General features: G+C 41.9%; 1 long non-coding RNA gene across 1 annotated transcript; it reads left to right on the forward strand.

The window, feature by feature from the left end:
- Positions 1 to 1178: 1178 nt before the first annotated feature.
- Positions 1179 to 18104, forward strand: LOC122540830. Its single transcript, XR_006309430.1, has 5 exons — positions 1179 to 1280; positions 15373 to 15473; positions 15560 to 15630; positions 16428 to 16613; positions 17948 to 18104. It is a non-coding gene; the product is annotated as an uncharacterized LOC122540830 (long non-coding RNA).
- The last annotated feature ends 1689 nt before the right edge of the window (positions 18105 to 19793 follow it).

A 19793-nucleotide genomic window follows, 5' to 3' on the forward strand; every position in this document is an offset into this window, starting at 1 on the left:
ATTTGCAATGTATTATGGGACAGCAACACATGCTTTATAATAATGATTGCATTTCTTATAGTATTCCAATTTTACCTTTTCTTTTGCTATTATGGCTTTTGTGGTGGGCAGTAATAAACTGGAAGTTTCAGTTATCTGAGAGTCAAGAATATTTTTTCAAATGGCTTGGAAAATAGGGATGTCTTTATACTTCATGCAAAGCAATATCATGGTTTCTACTCTTAACAGAAAATATGTTAGATTCTGAGATTATATTATATGATGTGATATTAAATTACATTTTGTGATAATTTTCAATTTTTGATATTCAAAAATATAAGGTACATATAAACATGTGTGCATAAAATATATACATATAAGGTACTCTGCTGTTTGGGCCAATATAAAACCATATGGTTAATGTAAATAATAAAATAGTGAAGGATTATTTTATTTATGCCAGGGGCGTTTTTGAAATCTGTCCTACAATGTTTCTAACTTAATCAGTCTGACTGAAATCATGCAATGCTACTTGATAAATGGTCCAAGAAATCCTGACAGAGGATGGTTGGTAAGGTACAAAAAGGTCTGACTATTTTCCCATTAATCATCCTGCATTTGCATACTGGTCAGGTGTATTTCTTCAGAGAAAGAGAAACTGAACTGAACCAATAACAAAAGCTCCTCCTCATGTGTTCAGAAATGCTGATACCATGATGCCTCGCTCAATCGTGTAATAAAGGAGCTGTTCTTAAATTACTCCAGTTAAATTAAGCCTTCAATAGAGGTTGTCTCAGTAAACCTTATACTGCGAGATGATGTAGGATTTACGTAGTCTTTGTAATGACTTGAAAAGAATTTTGTTTAAACTGCAGTCTGGAACCAAAAATAAAGATTATTCTGTTAACATTATTACACTAAACTCATTGGTTGCTAGGAATAATTATTGTATCCAGGATGTCAGGTCGGGGCAAATTGTGGTCAGATGTTACACTGCTGTTTCAGTTGTGAAATTATTGTTAGGTTTAAAACCAGCCAATTGTCAGTCTTCCAAGTAATCTGATTTGGCCGTTTGACAGGTGGGGTAAGTCCATTGCATTAAACAGGTCTGCCTGGCTGGAGCACCTTTCAGACACTTCACTTCACCTGCCGACATGTTCTTTCATCAAATACTGCAATCAACTGCAGCTAATTGGAAGGTGATGACAGCACAAGCAGGCATTCAATTCACACCAACTTCTCTGTCTTGTAGTTTGCTGCAGGTACAATGATCACTGACCCTGCAGGAGAAAGGGCCACTAGTGAGTGAGTCTTGCTTTTAAAAATAAATGCACAAAACTTTATCGCCTGTGCCTGTTCTGAAAAGAGAAGCAGTCAGCAATGTTGCACAAAGAGCCATTTATAAGTGCAGAGTTTCAGTACAAGTTCTGCAGTTCGAATTTAAACAAGAGCATTGAGTTTGGTGGGTATATAGACAGAGCAAATAGCTCCTATTTGGAACACAAGACCATATTAGATTACAGGTAGTTGCTAGCTGCCAGGACTTAATACTTAGTGTAGTTTTCACCTGTTGTTATACATACAGATAATTTTAGCAAGTAATTCCAATAGAAATGTTATATGTGGTTGGACTGAAAGGGAAGCTTTCTTGCTGTTGTGCTTAACTGCTGTTCAATCCATTTTACAGACGGAGGCTTAGTTACAGCAGAGTCCTCAATTCAAAGGTCTGAACAAACCTGCACAAAGCAGTTTATTGTGTTAGAGCATCTATGTTGGGGCTGGAACAAAGGCCAAAAGCTTGCCTTCCACTCTTAAAAAGGTTTTGCATAATGTCATCTGGGGTGTTGATCCAGATTACATGTGTTAGATGACGTAGCATGATTTTTCATAACGACCTTCAATAGCATCCACAGTTGATATGCTTAAGGAAGTGACACACTTTACAAATTGTTAAATATTTAGCACAAATAAAAATTGGAGTTGGATTTATTTGAAAAGAAAATCATTTTTTCTTTAGTCTGATTCCTCTACTTTCTTTTCAATCCAAGTTTTTCTTCATATCTGTGTGACTTCTGTCATGCAGGAATGTTATCATTTAACTTTGTCATATTGAAAAGCAAATATAAGATTTTAGAGGAATTTAAACTGTTTCTTTCTTGCATAGGTAGTGCCTATAGATATTCAAATGTGGGAATATGTTTAGGAAAACTGTGTGAATTTACATTATGCTCAGAGTTTTAGTTTTGGAGTGGGTTTAAAATATTATTAAACACTGATGCTGAAATGATGTTGTGGACAACAGAGCATGAATACATAGCAGAAGAAAGGCAATCAAGCTTAAATGAGATTGTATTATTGTTACCATATGTACTAATATACAGTGAAAAATGTTGTTTTGCCTGCAAGACAGGCAGATTGTACCATGCAAGGTGCATCAGGGTAGCAGAACAGAGTGCAGCATACAGACTTACAGCCATAGGGAAGGTGCAGGGAGAGAGATTAGAATGACCATTTCAGAGGTCCATTCAGAAGTCTGATTATAGTGGGGTCAAATCTGTTCTTGAATCTGTTCGTAAGTATATCAAATTTCTGTATCTTCTGTCTGATGGAAGATGGTGGAAGAGAGTATAACCAAGTTGAGAGAGTTCTTTTGATTATGTTCAGATACCCTCCCAAGGCAGCGGGAAGTATAGATGGAGCCAATGGTGCAAGGCTGGTTTGTGTGATGGACTGGGCTATGCTGATGACTCTCTGGAGTTTCTTGCAGTCTTGGGAAACACTAGTTTCTATAGACCAGTTGCCATGCTGAGCTGTGGTGTATCCAGATGGGATGCTTTCTATGCTGCATTTATAAAGCTTGATAAGAGTGTCTGTGGACATGATGAATTTCCTTGATTTCCTGAGGAAGTAGAGGCATTGTGCTTTCTTGACCATCATGTCAATATGGGTGGACCAGGACCGATTGTGAGGGATCATCACTCCCAGTAACTTGATGCTTTTGACCTTCTTCACCTCAGCACCATTGATGCAGGCAGGACTGTGCCCTCCATTCTGCTTCCTGAAGTCAATGACCAGTTCCTTTGTTTTGCTGATATTGATTGAGGGACTGTTGTCTTTAGACTCAATCTCTTTCCTGTATTCTGTCTTGTCTTTTTTTTGAGATCCAACCTACAATGGTGGTATTGTCAGCAAACTTGAAAATGGATTTGGGGGTGGAGTTTGGCCATACAGTTGTAAGTGCATAAGGAGTATGGTAGGTATCCAAGTACGCAAGTTTGCAGGGCACCGGTGTTGAGGATTTAGTGGAGGAAATGCTGTTGCCTATTCTTGCTGATTACAGTCTATGGATCAGGAAGTCAAAGATCCAGTTACAGAGTGGGGAGCTGAGACCCAGGTCTTGGAGTTTGGTGTTGAGTTTGTTTGGAATTATGGTGTTCAAGGCAGATTTGTAGTCAGTAAGTAGGAACCTGACGTAGGTGTCCTTGTTATCCAGATGTTCCAGGGATGAGTGTATGGCCAGGGAGATGGTGTCTGCCATGGACCTGTTGCACTGTTAGGCAAATTGCAAAGGATCAAGGCAACCTGTTAGGCTGGAGTTGATGTGAGCCATGACTAACCTCTTGAAGCACTTCATAATTATGGAAGTCAGAGCCACCAGGTGGTAGTCATTGAGGCATACTGCACAATGTTTCTTTGGCACTGGGATAATGATAGTCTTTTTTGAAGCAGGTGGGGACTGCAGATTAAGAGAGGTTAATGTTAATCTGTTCAAATGATGAACATTACGATTGACATAGAGGGAAGAATTTCTTATGAAGCAATTTCAGGTGTGTATTCAGAATACTTTATTTTGGTAATGTTAGTGTAGAATATAATAGCCAAAGAATGACAAATTTACTGAGTTTTGTGACATTTTTTGAATGCAGTTTGCAGTGTTATCTATGATATCCCTAGTATTTTCAGCTTTTTGGTGTTTTATATTCTTAATGTTTTGCTTACTAATCATGTATAATTTTGTCATAAGTTATTAAAATCCCATGGTAACTTTTTTTTAATCTCTAATGACTTTTAATACAGATACATTTTGCTTCCTTCTGAGATCCCCAGCATCATAGATATCAATCTTTAACCAATTTGATTCACTCTGTGTGTGACATCAGGAAATGGTTGAAGACACTGGAAATGGTAAGGGCTATGGGCCGTGAGAACAGTCTGCCAATGGTACTGAAGGTGTTTGATCCTGAGCCGGCCGCAGTCCTGGTCAAGCTGTTTCAGTACAGTTATACCACTGGCATCACCCTTACCATGAGAAAAATTGAAGCAAAAACAGGAAGTGCTGAAAGTGCTTTCTTCTAATGAGGAAAGTTGCCCAGGTATGTCCTATCAGCAAAAAGCAAGAAAAATCCAATTCAGTTAGCATCCTATCAGTTTGATTAGATGTTTAGATTCCCTACAGTGTGGAAACAGGCCCTTTGGTCCAACCAGTCCACACTGACCCTCCGAACAGTAACCCACCCAGACCCATCTCCCTCGGACTAATGCACCTAGCACTATGGGCAATTTAGCATGGCCAATTCATCTAACCTGCACATCTTTGGACTGTGGGAGGAAACTGGAGCACTTGGAGGAAACCCACGCAGATACAGGAGAATGTGAAAACTCCACACTCACAGTTACCCGAGGCTGGAATCAAACCTGGGGCCCTGGTGCTGTGAGGCAGCAGTGCTAACCACTGAGCCACCTAATCTATTCTCAATCATTAGCAAAGTGACAGAAGGAATTGTTGACAGTGCTATCAAGCAGCACTTGTAAAGGAATAACCGGCTACCTGACACTCAGTTTGGGTTCAGTCTAGGGACCTCAACTCCTGACCTCGTTATAGTCTTGGCTCAAAAATGGACAAAAGAGCTGAACTCCAGAGGTGAAGTAATAGTGGCTAAGAGAAAGTGATGACTGCAGATGCTGGAGGTCAGAGTTGAAAAGTGTGGCACTGGAAAAGCACAGCTGGTCGGGCCAGCATCTGAGGAGCAGGAGGATTGACCTTTTGGGCATAAGCCATTCATTGGGATTGTGGAGGGAAGAGGGCTGAGAGATAAATAGGAGGGTGGGAATTGGGGTGGGGGAAGATAGCTGGGAAGGTGGTAGATGCAGGTGAGAGGACATAGTGATAGTTTGGAGAGGAGGGTGGAGCAGGATAGGTGGGAAAGAAGATGGATAGGTAGGACAAGTAAAGAGGGTGGTGCCGAGTTGGAGGGGTTGGATCTGGGATGAGGTGGGGGGAGAGAGTGACTATGCTTGATATCAGGGCTGCATTTAACTGAGTGTTGCATCAAGGAGCCCTAGAAAAACTGGAGAGAATTGGAATCAAAGAAAGCTCCCTGCTCATTGGAGTCATATCTGGCATGAAGGAACATGGTTGTAGCTGTTAGAGATCAATCATTCTAACTCCAGGATACCACTGCAGGAATTCTTCAGGTTAATGTCCTAAGTCCAACCATCTTCAACTTATTTTTTCTTCCACAGAAGTTGTGAGCAATCTTCACTGATGAATGCACAATGTTCAAGATGACTCCTCACATACTGAAGCAAACTCTGTCCAAATACAACAAGACCTGGGCAAAATCCAAGCTTATGCTGAAAAGTGGCAAATAGTATTCACACCACACAAATGCCAAGCAATGATCATCTCCATAAGAGACAATCTAATCATCAGCCTTGACTATCAATCCCCATTGAAACCCTCAATATCAACATCCAAGAAACTGAACTTGACTAGTTGAATAGTGGCTAAAAGGGCAGGTCAGAGGCTAGCGATCTACACTTAGTAAATCACCTCCAGACTGTCAACATCCTAGGGCTTTCCATTGACCACAAACTGTACTTGAAATGGAATTAGCCATATAAATATTGTCTCTACAAGGGCAGGCCAGAGACTAAGAATTCCATACCTTCACCACTAAAGCATTGTGGCAGCGGTGTGTACCACCCACAATATACACTTCTATACCTTACAAAACATCCTACAATAGCACTTTTACCATACAGAAGGACAAGTACAGCAGCTATGTCATAGAGTCATAGAGATGTGCAGCATGGAAACAAACCCTTCGGTCCAACCCGTCCATGCCGACCAGATATCCCAACCCAATCTAGTCCCACCTGCCAGCACCCAGCCTATATCCCTCCAAACCCTTCCTATTCATATACCCATCCAAATGCCTCTTAAATGTTGCAATTGTACCAGCCTCCATCATATTCTCTGGCAGCTCATTCCATACACTTACCACCCTCTGCGTGAAAAAGTTGCCCCTTGGGTCTCTTTTACATCTTTCCCCTCTCAACTCTGCCCTCTAGTTCTGGACTCCCTGACCCCAGGGAAAAGACTTTGTCTATTTATCCTATCCATGCCCCTCAAAATTTTGTAAACCTCTATTAAGATCACCCCTCAGCGTCCGACGCTCCAGGGAAAACAGCCCCAGCCTGTTCAGCCTCTCCCTGTAGCTCAGATCCTCCAACCCTGGCAACATCCTTGTAGAAACACAATCAACCCCAAGTTCCCCTCCAAGCCATATACATTCTGATTTGCAACCAGCTCATCATTCCTTCATTCCTACTGGGTCCAAATCCTGGAAATCTCTTCCTCAAAGCATCATGGGTCTGCTTACATCTAAAGGGACTGTAGCAGTTCAGGAAGGCAGCTCACTACCGACCTCTCTAAGGCAATATGGAAAATAAACGCTGTTAGAGCCAACAAATGCCAACATTTCATGAATGAATTAGAAAAAAACAAACCATACTTAAAACAAATATTTATCGTATGCTGAATAATTATAATTTACATGTGATAATATTTGTTTGCTTTTCCATTGCTCCATTTCACAAGATTATTAATTTGTGATAGGATGTGCTTTTAAGCATCTCTGCAGTCTTTTAATGCCTCGAATGCAAAATAGGCATCTTTACCAGACTGTGAACTGTGCATCCTTTTCTGAGAACAAGGGTACGACTTAGTATTGGAAGGATTGATAGTTCCTGAGATGTGACATGGTGGGTGATGTGTGAGTAATTATGGAACTGACATGGACATATGAAGAGGCATGGGGCGTGGTAGGGCATTGGGAAGTGGTGACTGTGCTATGGGGATCAGGTGGGATGAAGGAATGTTAGAGGTGAGATTTAAAGGGCCTAATATTGTTGTAAAATCACTGAGATTCCCATAAAATGAGACTGACCTTCTATAACAAAAACAAAAAAATTGCTGGTAAAGCTCAGCAGGCCTGGCAGCATCTATGGAGATAAATCAGAGTTAATGTTTCGGGTTGAGGGACCCTTCCTCAGAACTTCTCTAAACCCATTTAGTGCTCACCAGACCCTGGTTGGTGTCTACACTCTGCTTCCAGAGTCATTCTGGAGAAGGAGTGAAGATTGCACGTTCGGTCGCACTTTTCATCGAGGTTGGTCAGGAAATTTCACGAATCAAGCTATCTGCCTTGGGAACAATAATCCAACCTCCACTATCTCTGCCTTGGGAACAATAATCCAACCTCCACTATCAGGCTGCCGGTAGTGGAGATTAGATTAGATAAGATTACTTACAGTATGGAAACAGGCCCTTCGGCCCAACAAGTCCACACCGATCTGCCTAAGCGTAACCCACCCATTTCCCTACATTTACCCCTTCACCTAACACTACGGGCAGTTTAGCATGGCCAATTCACCTAACCTGCACATTTTTGGACTGTGGGGGAAAACCGGAGCACCCGGAGGAAACCCACGCAGACACGGGGAGAAAGTGCAAACTCCACACAGGCGGGAATTGAATCCAGGTCTCTGGCGCTGTGAGGCAACAGTGCTAACCACTGAGCCACCGTGCTGCCCACAGATCTTGTGTTCATTTGCTCTGAAATATTGGGGAAAGACTGTTGAAGACCAACAAGAGTCTCATCAAAGGGGTCAAAGCTAATGAAGAGATGATGAGGTTGAGAGCAGTGCATTGTAGCAGAAAACTTCAGTTGCATTGAAGGGAAATTTCCAACCTCAAGGACTTACTTTTCTCCTGCGATCAAAAGACAGGTCAGAGTTTTACTGCTTCAGCTGTCTCACAGCTACCTTGCAAAAGATAAAGAGAAAAATGAGTTACAGTAATTATGTCCTCTTATTAAACTTTTATCTTCCAATAGTTAGTACAGAACAGAATAGTGCCCAGAACAGAACTTGCTGGGAACGATCTTAAGCAAGTATTTTTGGGCAGGATCCCAATGGCTTGTCTCTTGCTGTGCTGAGTGCTGACCTAGTTCTGTATCTCAGCAAACTTTTATTCAACTGAATCCAACATGCCATCTGAACTTGGCAAGAGAAGGTGGGAGCCTAGATACACACTGAGTGTGTACAAGAACTCTCACCACATTGCTAAATTAATGTTTACAATATACTATTGTCATAACTGTGGGTGGCACAGTGGCTAGCACTGCTGCCTTGCAGCGCCTGGGACCCGGGTTTGATTCCAGCCTCGGGTGACTGTCTGTGTGGAGTTTGCACGTTCTCCCCGTGTCTGCGTGGGTTTCCTCCAGGTGTTCTGGTTTCCTCCCACAGTCCAAAGATGTGCAGGCCAGGTGAATTGGCCATGCCAAATTGCCCATAGTGATAGGTGCATTTTAGTAGGGAGTAGGTGAATGGATCTGGGTGGGTTACTCTTCAGAGGGTCAGTGTGGACTTGTTGGGCTGAAGGGCCAGTTTCCACACTGTAGGTAATCTAATCTAATCAAAAAAACTACTTTCCTGTTTCAGAGCCTGACATTTTGGAAGAATGCACATACAGCAAATAGTGCTGAATTGTCATATTTACCAGCGCAGTCACTGGAGAGAGCAGAAAATTCAGCAATCTTCCATTTTTTTTCTTTCCCTCCGTAGTGTTCTCTCCTGAAATAATTGACCTAGAAATCTGGCCCACTTTCAGACTATATGCAGCCTTCAAAGCCAGGTATGCGAGGTAAGAAATGCACGCTCATCACGGACTCTGGGGTGTACTGCCCATTGGAGTGCGAAAAGTGCAAAAATATCACCTTGCAGTAATCACATCTGAAACAGGAATCAGGACCTGTGTGCAGGCAAATAAAAGGCCGACATAGATTCCACTGCAATACCATCCTTGCTCTGAGCCAATGTCACTGAACTGGTAATCCAGAGACTGAGGCTAATGCTAACATGGGCTTATATCCCACTTTGGCAGATGCAGAAATCTTAATCAAAGTACATCTGGAATAAAAAGCTAACCTAACAGTGACAATGTAACCATTGTTGATTGTTGTAAAGCCGACCTGGTTCACCCATGCCCTCAAGAGAAGGAAATCTGTCGTTACTGTCTGTCCTGATCCACATGTCACTCTAAACCTCAGGATGCCTCTCAAATGCCCTCTGAAGTTGCCATAACAAGTCAGTCAGCTCAGACAGCAATTGGGAATGGGCAAAAAAATGCTGGTCAAGCCAGTTACACCCACGTCCCAAGAATGAATACAAAGAAAGTCACCACTGTCATCCAGCCATATTCACTGAATGAATTGAAAGAAAATCTCGCCCTCCGATCAACCATCCTCTCCCGTTTCCTGCTTGACTGCTTCCCATTTACCCAAGAGGTGATGCTAGAACCTTTATGGAGAAAGTGAGGACTGCAGATGCTGGCAATTAGGGCGGCATGGTGGCCCAGTGGTTAGCATTGCTGCCTCATAGCACCAAGATCTCAGGTTCGATTCCAGCCTTGGGCAACTATCTGTGTGGAGTTTGCCCTTTCTCCCCGTGTCTGCGTGGGTTTCCTCCCACAGTCCAAAGCAGGTCAGCTGAATTGGCCATGCTAAATTGCCCATAGTGTTAGGTGCATCATTCAGAGGGAAATGGGTCTGGGTGGGTTACTCTCCGGAGGGTCGGTGTGGACTGGTTTCCACACTGTAGGGAATCTAATCTGATTTGAGAGTGTGGCACTAGAAAAGTGCAGCTGGTCAGGCAGCACCCGAGGAGCAGGAGAATGGACATTTCAGGTATAAGTTCTTCATGAGGGATGAGGCTTGTGGGCCGGGGGGGAGGCTGAGAGATAAATGCTTTTCCCATCCATCCGCTGCACCCTATCGCATTCTCAGCTACCTTCCCCCCCAGCCCCGAGGCCTGAAAGGATCCTTCCACCTTTGACAGAAAGTTACCTGCACCTCCACCAATGTCATCTACTATATCCATTGCACCTGATGTGGTCTCCACTACATCAGGGAGACTAGACGCCAACTTGCAGATTGTTTCAGGGAACATCTCTGGGACACCCACACTAACCAACTTAACCACCCTGTGGCTGAATACGTCAACTCCTTCTCCCATTCCGGCAATGACATGTGGGTCCTGGGCCTCCTCCATCGACAAACCTTAACCACCTGAGGCCTGTAGGAAAAACGCATCATCTTCCGCGTTGGGACCTTACAACCACACGGGATTGATGTGGATTTCACCAGTTTCCTCAGCCCCCCCACCCCCACCCCCACCCCCACATTATCCCAGTCCCAAACCTCCAAATTGGCACCGCCCTCTTGACCTGTCCATCGCCTTTCCCATCTATCCATTCCACCCACCTCTCCAACCTATCACCTTCATCCCCAACTTCATGTACCTATCATATTCACAGCTACTCCCCCCCCCAGCCCCAGCCCCCTCCTATTTATCTCTCAGCCACCCGGACCACAAGCCTCATTCCTGATGAAGGACTTATGCCCAAAACGTTGATTCTCCTGCTCCTCGGATGCTGCCTGACCAGCTGTGCTTTTCCAGCACCACACTCCTACCCACAAAAAAGCCATTATGCTAAACACACTTTCCATAGACTGGTGAGGTCACAACTGCTGTGGTTCCATTATATTGCAGAAGGCTGGAGAACCTTAACCAGTCAGTTCCTACTCCTTTTACAGCAGATCTCAATCTCAAATTCAATTAACAATTAACTCAGCGTGCATTGCAGTAGAAGGCTGAGTGGGCAAATGCATGGTATGTTATCCACTTTCGTAGCAAAAATGGGAAGGGTCATTATTATTTGAATGACTATAAATGGAGAAAGGGAATGTTGAACAAGAACTGGATGTCCTCAAATACCAGTCACTGAAAATAAGTGCACAGGGATGGCAGTAAAGGAGGCAAACTATGTGTTGGCCTTGAGAACGAAAAGGATTTGAGTACAGGAACTGTTTTGCTGCAGTTATACTGGCAATGGTGAGGCCACACCTGAATATTGAGTGCAGTTTTGGTCTCATTATCTGAGGAAGCACGTTCTTGCTACAGAGGCAGTGTGCCACAAAGGTTCACCAAATTGATTCCTTGGATAGCAGGACTAACGAATGAGGAGTGATTGAGTTGATTAGTCTCGTATTCACTAGAGTTCAGAAGACTGAGGGGGGCATAAAATTCTAACAGGACTAGACAGGTTAGATGGAGGAAGATGTTCCCGATGCAAGGGGAGTCCCGAATCAGGGGTCATAGTTTCAAGATAAAGGACAAACCTTTCAGTACTGAGATGAACAGAAATTTCTTCATCCAGAGAGTGGTGAGCCCATTGAAGTCACTACCACGGAAAGTGGTTAAAGCCACAACATTATAAGTTTTCAAGCAGGAGGTAGATCTAGCTCTTGTGGCTAAAACGGATCAAGGGATTTAGCAGGACAGTGGGATTAGGGTATTGAGCTCCATTGAGCTACAATTTTTCACATAGCTTTTGCACATATGCATCCTTAAGTTAGAGATGCCACATTTGTTTTGAAAGAACTCAAAATTACAGAATTTCACATTTTCTTTGTTCCTAGTCAGCTGATTATTCCTTTGTTGACATGTTTAAAACTGTTCTCCTTCCTTCTAGGCTGCCTCTCTTTTTCCATTTTCAGAATCCTTCCCTCCCCACCTTCTCTCTCTTCAGTCTTCCTTCCTCTGTTTCTCTCAGTTTCATCCCTTCCAGCCTTCCCCACACTCCTTGCACCTTTTTTCATTTTTATCCAATACCCCAGTTAACCCCTACCCCTCTCCCCCTTCAAAGCCTCTTCCTTTCTATCAAGAATCTTTCAGCCTTTTCTCACCCCAGACCTCATTCCACCTTAACTCTTCCCCAAGTCTCATCCTAAACTCCTGTCCCATTTCTCTCTGTACCTGTCTACTCTGAGTATGTTCTTCTTATCTCATATTGTATATCACTTTGATGTTATTCCTTGCATTCGTCAATCATAAATATTAGACACAGGAACAGGAGTAGGCCATTCAGTCCATCATGCCTTCTCCGCCATTCAATATGATTCAAGCTGATAGAAAACATCAATATATTTTACACACCCCATCCCCACTTATACCAAACAAGTTAAATTAATGTTCTGTGTTATATTAAGGAATGTTTGAATCTCAGTGGGCAACAAACACAGATGAATCAGACTCAAGTCTAGCTAATTCTGTCAACGTTTGACAATTTCCAGTACTGCTACTTAACAGATTTCAAAGTGAGAAATACTGAGTGATCTTTCTCCTCCATCTGGGTCAGGGAAGTGGACCTTCCTTAACTGCCTGAGTTAACAACCAATTCAGACCACTCCAAAAACTGACTGTTTCTGATTCTGAGATAAAAACAGAAACCGTTGTGATAACCATTCATCAGAACAGAAAGGTCATGACCTGAAAGATTAACTCTGCTTCTCACTCCCTAGATGTCACATGGCATGTTAAGTATTTATGTCATATTCTGGCTTATTTCAGGTTTCTACCATTGACAGCATTTTGTATTTGCCTTCTGATTCTGTTCTCACCCTTTGTTACATTTGGCAGTACATTTGGTTATTGAATCATCAAAAGCTATTATGTCAGGATCAAGTTAGGTTTTTAAGTTGATTATGATAGTTTCTACTAGAAAGCAGCTGAGATTTGCTCCATTAGGTTAAATTAAATCGGCACCATTTCCTGGGCTAGATTATAATCTGACTTGACAGTGTCTATAGGAGAAAATGCTGCATTTGCAATGCAGTGTTGTCAAAATGCTTATTAAACTAATTCTGCAAAATGAAGAACAAAATAATTCCCCAGAAAGTACTTATTCAATGATAATTATGATCAAATCAGTGGAAAGGTAGCTGATTATGGTCTTTGATGGCATTTCCCATTTCTTGTGTTTCTAATCGAGCTAAATCACAGGGTCTTGTACATCTGATTATTTTGGTAGTGCAATCAATTTGTCTGGTCCTTGGCTAACGTTGCATGGAAAATACATTCTCATTGTCCTATTTTGGGTGTGAAAGAACCACTTACCAGTAAGGTAAGTTCTTTATTTTAAACTCACAATGATTTAGCAACATATCATCACTTTTTCACTGAATGAATGTTTCTACGTACAAGTTTTTTTCCAAATAACATTCAATACGATGAGAAATTACTGCCATAATGTTTTGTAAATCAGCAATTAGAGCAATTCACATTTATGTCGCACCTTTAACAAAATAAAGTGTCACAAAATGCTTTGCAGGTAGAGAATTAGACTAAAATTCATATCAAGCCAAAGAAGCACACATTAGGACAGAGGAGCAAAGGCTTTCTAAACTTTTCATGAAATTCTCAAAGTGAGGAGAACAAGTTAGGACAGGTTTGTGGAAGAAATTCCAAAGATTAGAGCCCAGACAGCTGAAGGCATGGGCACCGGGAAAAGACGGGACTGCACAAAACGTAGCAAGTGGAGCAAAGCAGAGTTCTTGGAGGATTGAAGAAAGTTGGAGAATTAAAGAGTGGCAATCCCATTTCCAGAAAGGATGTGAACTTTAACGTTGAGGTATTGGTAGACCAGAAGCCAGTGGGGACAAGCAGGCACAGTGGTGAGTGGTATCATAAACAATGAGAAATAACATTATCTTGTGGTTCAGTCTGACATGAAATTCTGTTCAAGAATGTGAAGTGCTCAGGATCTTCAGAAGTGACTATTCAATGAAATTTTCAACTTTGTAGGCATGTGTAGCAACTTTATGAAAATCTATTGATTAAGTAGTATGTTCAAAAAGCAACCAGTAACAGCCTGATTATTTGAGTTGCTACTTTATTGTGTCAATACATTAAGGTCCAGCCAGTGGAAGGGCAATCCTCACATAATGTAAAAACTTCTGTAGAATTTTGTATTTGAAAAAAAGGTTGTCTGGCACCAATTTAGGGATTCTAGTGTAAGATCGCTTGTCAACAACGTTTGTGTACAAAGGCTGAATGCACTAATTTGGCATAATGTTTTATTCAGTTCATTTCAAGCTAATCAATGTGTGTTAATAACGTACACAGAAATATAGTGGGAGCATAGTTTATGTGCTACTGTGCACTATGTGTTTCAAAGGTCTATCCAATTCTAGCAGGTAGTCATATTATTATTAAAAAGGCAGATGAGTCTGACTATGATGAATACACAGCTGACTATGGTCATCTTAGCAACTAATATTTCTCAGCCAACAGTTGGACCTCTACCACACTGACTGAATCCAGCCCATTTGATTGTGATTAGTAAGATGTTCAGTTTTATCTGTGTGGATATTTTGTTTCAATTCAATAGGTGGGGTGGATAAGGTTTCACAATCTCAAGTTATGTAAACACAATAGTAAGTTAAATATTAGGAAACTGTTTTGTTTGTTGAAAAAAACAGACTGCTGGCACGGGTGTAGTGTCTGTCGATTCACTGAATTATTTCAAACGAGAGCTGGACCTGCTTCAAGCTGAGATGGAGAATCACATCATAAAGAGGGTCAGTTCCCAACAACCTGAAGCAGAGGATCAGAGATTGTTTTCCAGATTTTGTTTTCCTCATTGCCCTGGGTTTTTGTTTGGTTTTCATCTCCGCCCAGGAAATTGGGATGAGATAGATTGTGATTCACAAGAAGCCACAGTTGTGAAGGATAGCCCAGATAGAGAAAGTGGTAGATGCAAGTACAGTTACAACATTTAAAAGACATTTAGACAGGTAGATGAATGGGAAAGGTTTGGAAGGATATGAGCCAAGCATGGGCAAATAGGACTACTTTAGTTTGGGAAACTTGGTTGGGATAAATGTGTTGGACTGAAGAGTCTGTTCCCATGTTGTATGACTCTATGACACTAATACTCTAAACATACTCAAAAACTGTCCCCACTGCCCTTCCAGGGTAGAAAATTCCAAAGGTTCACGATCCTCTGAGTAAAAATAAAACTTCCTCACAGAAGTCTTAGTTGGATCCCTTTACTTTTAAATAGTGCCCGGTTCCCAACCATGGAAATGTTCTCATTTGCATTTAATCTGTCTATCCCTTTAGGATTTTTGTTGACTTTGATGAGATCACCTCATTCTTTGAAATGCTAAAGAATATAGTCCCAGTTTGTCCAATGTGTCTTTATAGGTATCCTGGGGACAAGTCTGGTGAACCTTTTCTTACAATAGAGAGAGTGCAATAACATCTTTCCCGGGATAAGGAGACCAAAACTGCACACACAACTCTCGGTGAGAAAGTATGAAAAGATACAGTAGAGTTATAAAACCAGCCATGATGGTGCTCGGAAACCAAATGTATTGTAAATATTCGGCAGGTCTGTTAAGATGGTGGAAAGTGCAATCTACTGCTCTGAACCTACCTGGACAAAGCAGCTGAATTCCAGAGGTGAGATGGATTAGCTGGCTGAGACATCAAGGCCGCTTTAGATCATGTGTACCATCAAGAAGCTCTATCAAAACTGGAGTCAATAAGGCAAGGGGGTCTATGCACTGGTTGAAGAAATACCTGGTACACAGGAAGATTTTGCTTTTTTTTTGGAGGTCAGTATTCTTGAAACAGGTGTTGGGCCATCATGTTACAGCTGTACAAGACAATGGTAAGGCCACATTTGGAGTACACATACTATTCTGGTTGCCTTGCTATCAGAAGGATGTTACTAAATTGGAAAAGCTGCAAAAGTGGTTGTTAAGGATGTCACCAAGACACATGCACACCTTTTCACTAAAATTAAAACATTTCCCAGGATCTTTGCATGCTCAGAATGATGTGGACTACGACAAAAATTTGGGAGAATCATGTGAAAAGTCCAATGAGGCCATTCTCGATGTCAGGAGCAACAAGTTGAATTTTCCAACTGAGTTTCAGATGTCGAAATGAAAGTCTCTCTAATGAGGAGCGAGATGCCTTTTCACGGGGATTGTTACCTCTCATTACTGTCTAATCTCACCTCATTGCTAGGCAGATTTCTATTTCACCAGATAGAAACTAGACACCTAGAAATCTTGACATGTCAGTCAGAGTGGGGACCTGATGGTTCAGCTAACAGCTTGCTCCTTCAAACTACTGGCACGTGCTAACCTCTCTGCGCCATCATGGTACATCTCCGAGTAAGTAGCAGTGTGGAATACACTGGTAATTATAATTGGAATGATGTTGTAAGGACACTCTGCATTCTTTTACAGGCATCAGCTCATGGATTGGACCAGGCTACATCTCAAGGCCGTTATACACTTTTCTAATGATCACTCCCTTAGTACCCACCTGGATGAGACGATGCAGGGCTAGTAGTGTGGGGCAACTGACCGGGTGAGAGCAAATGAGGGAAGGTGTTGCAGGCAATAATGGAAGAGGTGGAGGATGAATGAAAGGTGAGTGCAATGGCAAAGATAGTATGAGTGTGAGGTGACAGAGATAAGATGTTGGCACTTACCCCGGTAGAGCAGAGAAGGTCACTGATCTTTGGATGGCTATGCTGGACATTTATCTGGTCATCTAAGGCCATACTGACCTGGGGTGGAAATCTCAGACCAGATTGGCAGAGTCTGATACATCTTCCTCTGACGGTTCTGTGGGAAGTTGACATCCAGCAGAAACTGCAGAGCCCTGCCCATAATGTGGGGGGCATTTATTTCCCCTTATCCCCTGCCATATCTGGGGCAAAAGTCACAAATCATACAGGCAGCTCCAAACTGCCAGTGTTTGACCGGGTGAACTACTTTCTTCTGAAGATGGCGGCAGTGCTAGTAATCCTGGAATATCCCAGTGTTGATGGGTGCTTCTGCTTATGGCAAGTGGGAGAGTTAAACTAAGATTTAATGAAAGGAGTGATGTTCCTAGTTAATGAAACAATTTGGGGACGATTGAGTGAGGAAACCTTGCAGAGAGAAACCCTTCAATAAATTCAACAAAAATGACACTTTGCCAGAACATAATGCAAGTCAGTCCAATGAAAAGGACGTGGCCCTAGATTTCTTACATCAAATAATCCAAGCAAATGTTCTTCAGGGATTTCTTGAGGAATACTGGAAGTGCATACCCGTTTCCTGGTGTAAGTGTATTAATCGCTTATTACTTTCTAGGTGCTGTGATTATAAAGATTTTGTCTCCCTAGATCAATATTTTATGTAGACTAGGCAGCCAGTTAAAGATTCTTCTTAAAGTCATCACACATTAAAATTGCTTGAATCTAGTAAGTTCTAAAGCTTACTGCAATCACTGAGGTGTGAGCCATTTGGTCTACTATTCAGCAGCCAAGCTATTCATACTCTGGGACCACAGAAGCCCACGGGAAGTGGCAGGTCAACTATAAATTAAAAGAGAAAACAGTATTTTAATATTTAGGTGGTAATTGTTTAAACTTAGGCTATTACCAGCCATGTAATTGAACTATTCAACCCAATGGAGGTTTCCTACCTAATGTACTTGTGAGTCCATAGAGCTTTTGTCAGTTCTACACTTCACAGTCCATCTCAGTCAGACTCTAAGTACAGTGCAATCTCAGTAGATGAATATCATAATCAGTCATAATCCTTTCCGTACAGACAATTTCAATGCTCTTTTCCCATTCATTTCCATTTCAGATGAGCATTAATCCAAACAAACATAATCCAACATTATTTGTGATCGCACACTTATATATGTTAAATTGATGTGTTGTGTTTATAGAAGGTGAATATTACAAATCTGCTTTATCAACATTCAGCAGGACAATGGAAAGGAAGATGGGAAAATACAGAGAATGAAAAATATCAGAAGCTCGTGGTGAGAAAGCTGCAATTTTAATGAGTGATGACTTTAAGAAGAATCTTTAACTGGCTGCCTAGTCTACATATACATTTTCCCCTCAAATCTTCAGTAGTTTCGACATGGGTAGGTATACGGTCAACATGGGCATAGGAATTTCCAAAGTTATGGGGTGGGCCTGGGGCCAAAGTGAACACCTTGATAGTGAAATGAAGGGTCTCAATGGGGAGGGGAGGAGCTGAAACATCATAGGCACTGCACGGATAGCAACTCAAAACTCCCATTTTGAACAGAGATAAGACAACATTTTTTTCTGCTTTTTGTCATTTTTATAAATGATTTGGATGTGAACATAGGAGGTATGGTTAGCAAATTTGCAGATTACACCAAAATTGAAGGTATTATGGACAGTGAAGAAGGTTACCTCAGTGTAAGGTTACTTCAGATCAAATGGGCCAATGGGCTGAGGAGTGGCAGATGGAGTTTAATTTAGATAACTGTTAGGTGCTGCATTTTGGAAAAGCAAATCAGGGCAGGACTTATACACTTAGTGGTAAGGTTCTGCGGGGTGTTGCTGAACAAAGAGACCTTGGAGTGCAGTTTCATAGTTCCTTGAAAGTGGAGTTGCTGGTAGACAGGATAGTGAAGAAGTGCATTGAGATTAGGTGTTACAATGTCATATTGCAGCTGTGCAAGACATTGGTAAGACCACTGCTGGAACATTGCATGCAATTCTGGTCTCCCTACTTTAGGATATTGTGAAACTTGAAAGGATTCAAAAAAGCTTTACAAGGATATAGCCAGAGTTGGATGGTTTGAGCTATAGGGAAAGGCTGAACAGGCTGTGGCTGTTTTCCTTGGAGTGCCAGGGGCTGAGGGTGACCTTATAGAGGTTTATAAAGTCATGAGGGGCATGGATAAGGTAATTAAGCAAGGTATTTTCTCTGGGGTAGGGGAGTCTAAAACTAGAGGGCATAGGTTTAAGGTAGGAGGACAAAAATTTAAAAGAGACCTAAGAAGCAACTTTTTCATGCAGAGGGTGGAGTGCATATGGAATGAGCTGCCAGAGGAGGTGGTGAAGGCTGGTACAATTCTACCATTTAAAAGGCATCTGTATGGGTATATGAATGGAAGGGTTTAGAGGGATATGGGCCAAATGCTGGCTAATGGGACTGGGTTTATTTAGGATATCTGGTCAGCAGAGACATGTTGAACCGAAGGGCCTGTTTCCATGCTGTATATCTCTGTGACTCTGAAGATGTGAGTCTTTTGATTCCCTTCCTCAAAAGGCAGTGGATGCAGAATCTTTAAATATTTTTTAGGCAGTGGTTGAGAGGATGAAAAACTATTGGGGAAGCACAGGAATGTTGGGCTGAGGTTAAAAACAGATTAGCTGTGATTTTATTGAATGGTGGAGGAGGTTCAAATGGCTTACATTCACATTCCTTATTTGTGTGTAAATGGAACATGATGAAAGGGGGATATACGTGCATCACACATACAGCCTGCTAGGTACTCACACTGAAATGAAGTTGGAGTGTTGCTATGATGAATTGAAAGTCAACTGCTGAATAAGTATACAAAATGGCCACCTACTCACGCAGAACGGCTGGACTATGTGATTTTTCTTTCTTTGGGGATGGAGTAAATCTTTTCAAATTCAAGCCATTGCAGTAACCAAGTTTCCACTCCTTCAGTAATGCCATCCACCAGGCTTCAATTCATCCATCAGCATCAAGTCATTGTCCAAGCATGCGCATTCAGATTTATGGCCTCCAGCCATCATGACCATGACATTCTGTGCA

Source organism: Chiloscyllium plagiosum, chromosome 36 (genome assembly GCF_004010195.1).
Source record: "Chiloscyllium plagiosum isolate BGI_BamShark_2017 chromosome 36, ASM401019v2, whole genome shotgun sequence".
NCBI classification, from domain to species: domain Eukaryota; kingdom Metazoa; phylum Chordata; class Chondrichthyes; order Orectolobiformes; family Hemiscylliidae; genus Chiloscyllium; species Chiloscyllium plagiosum.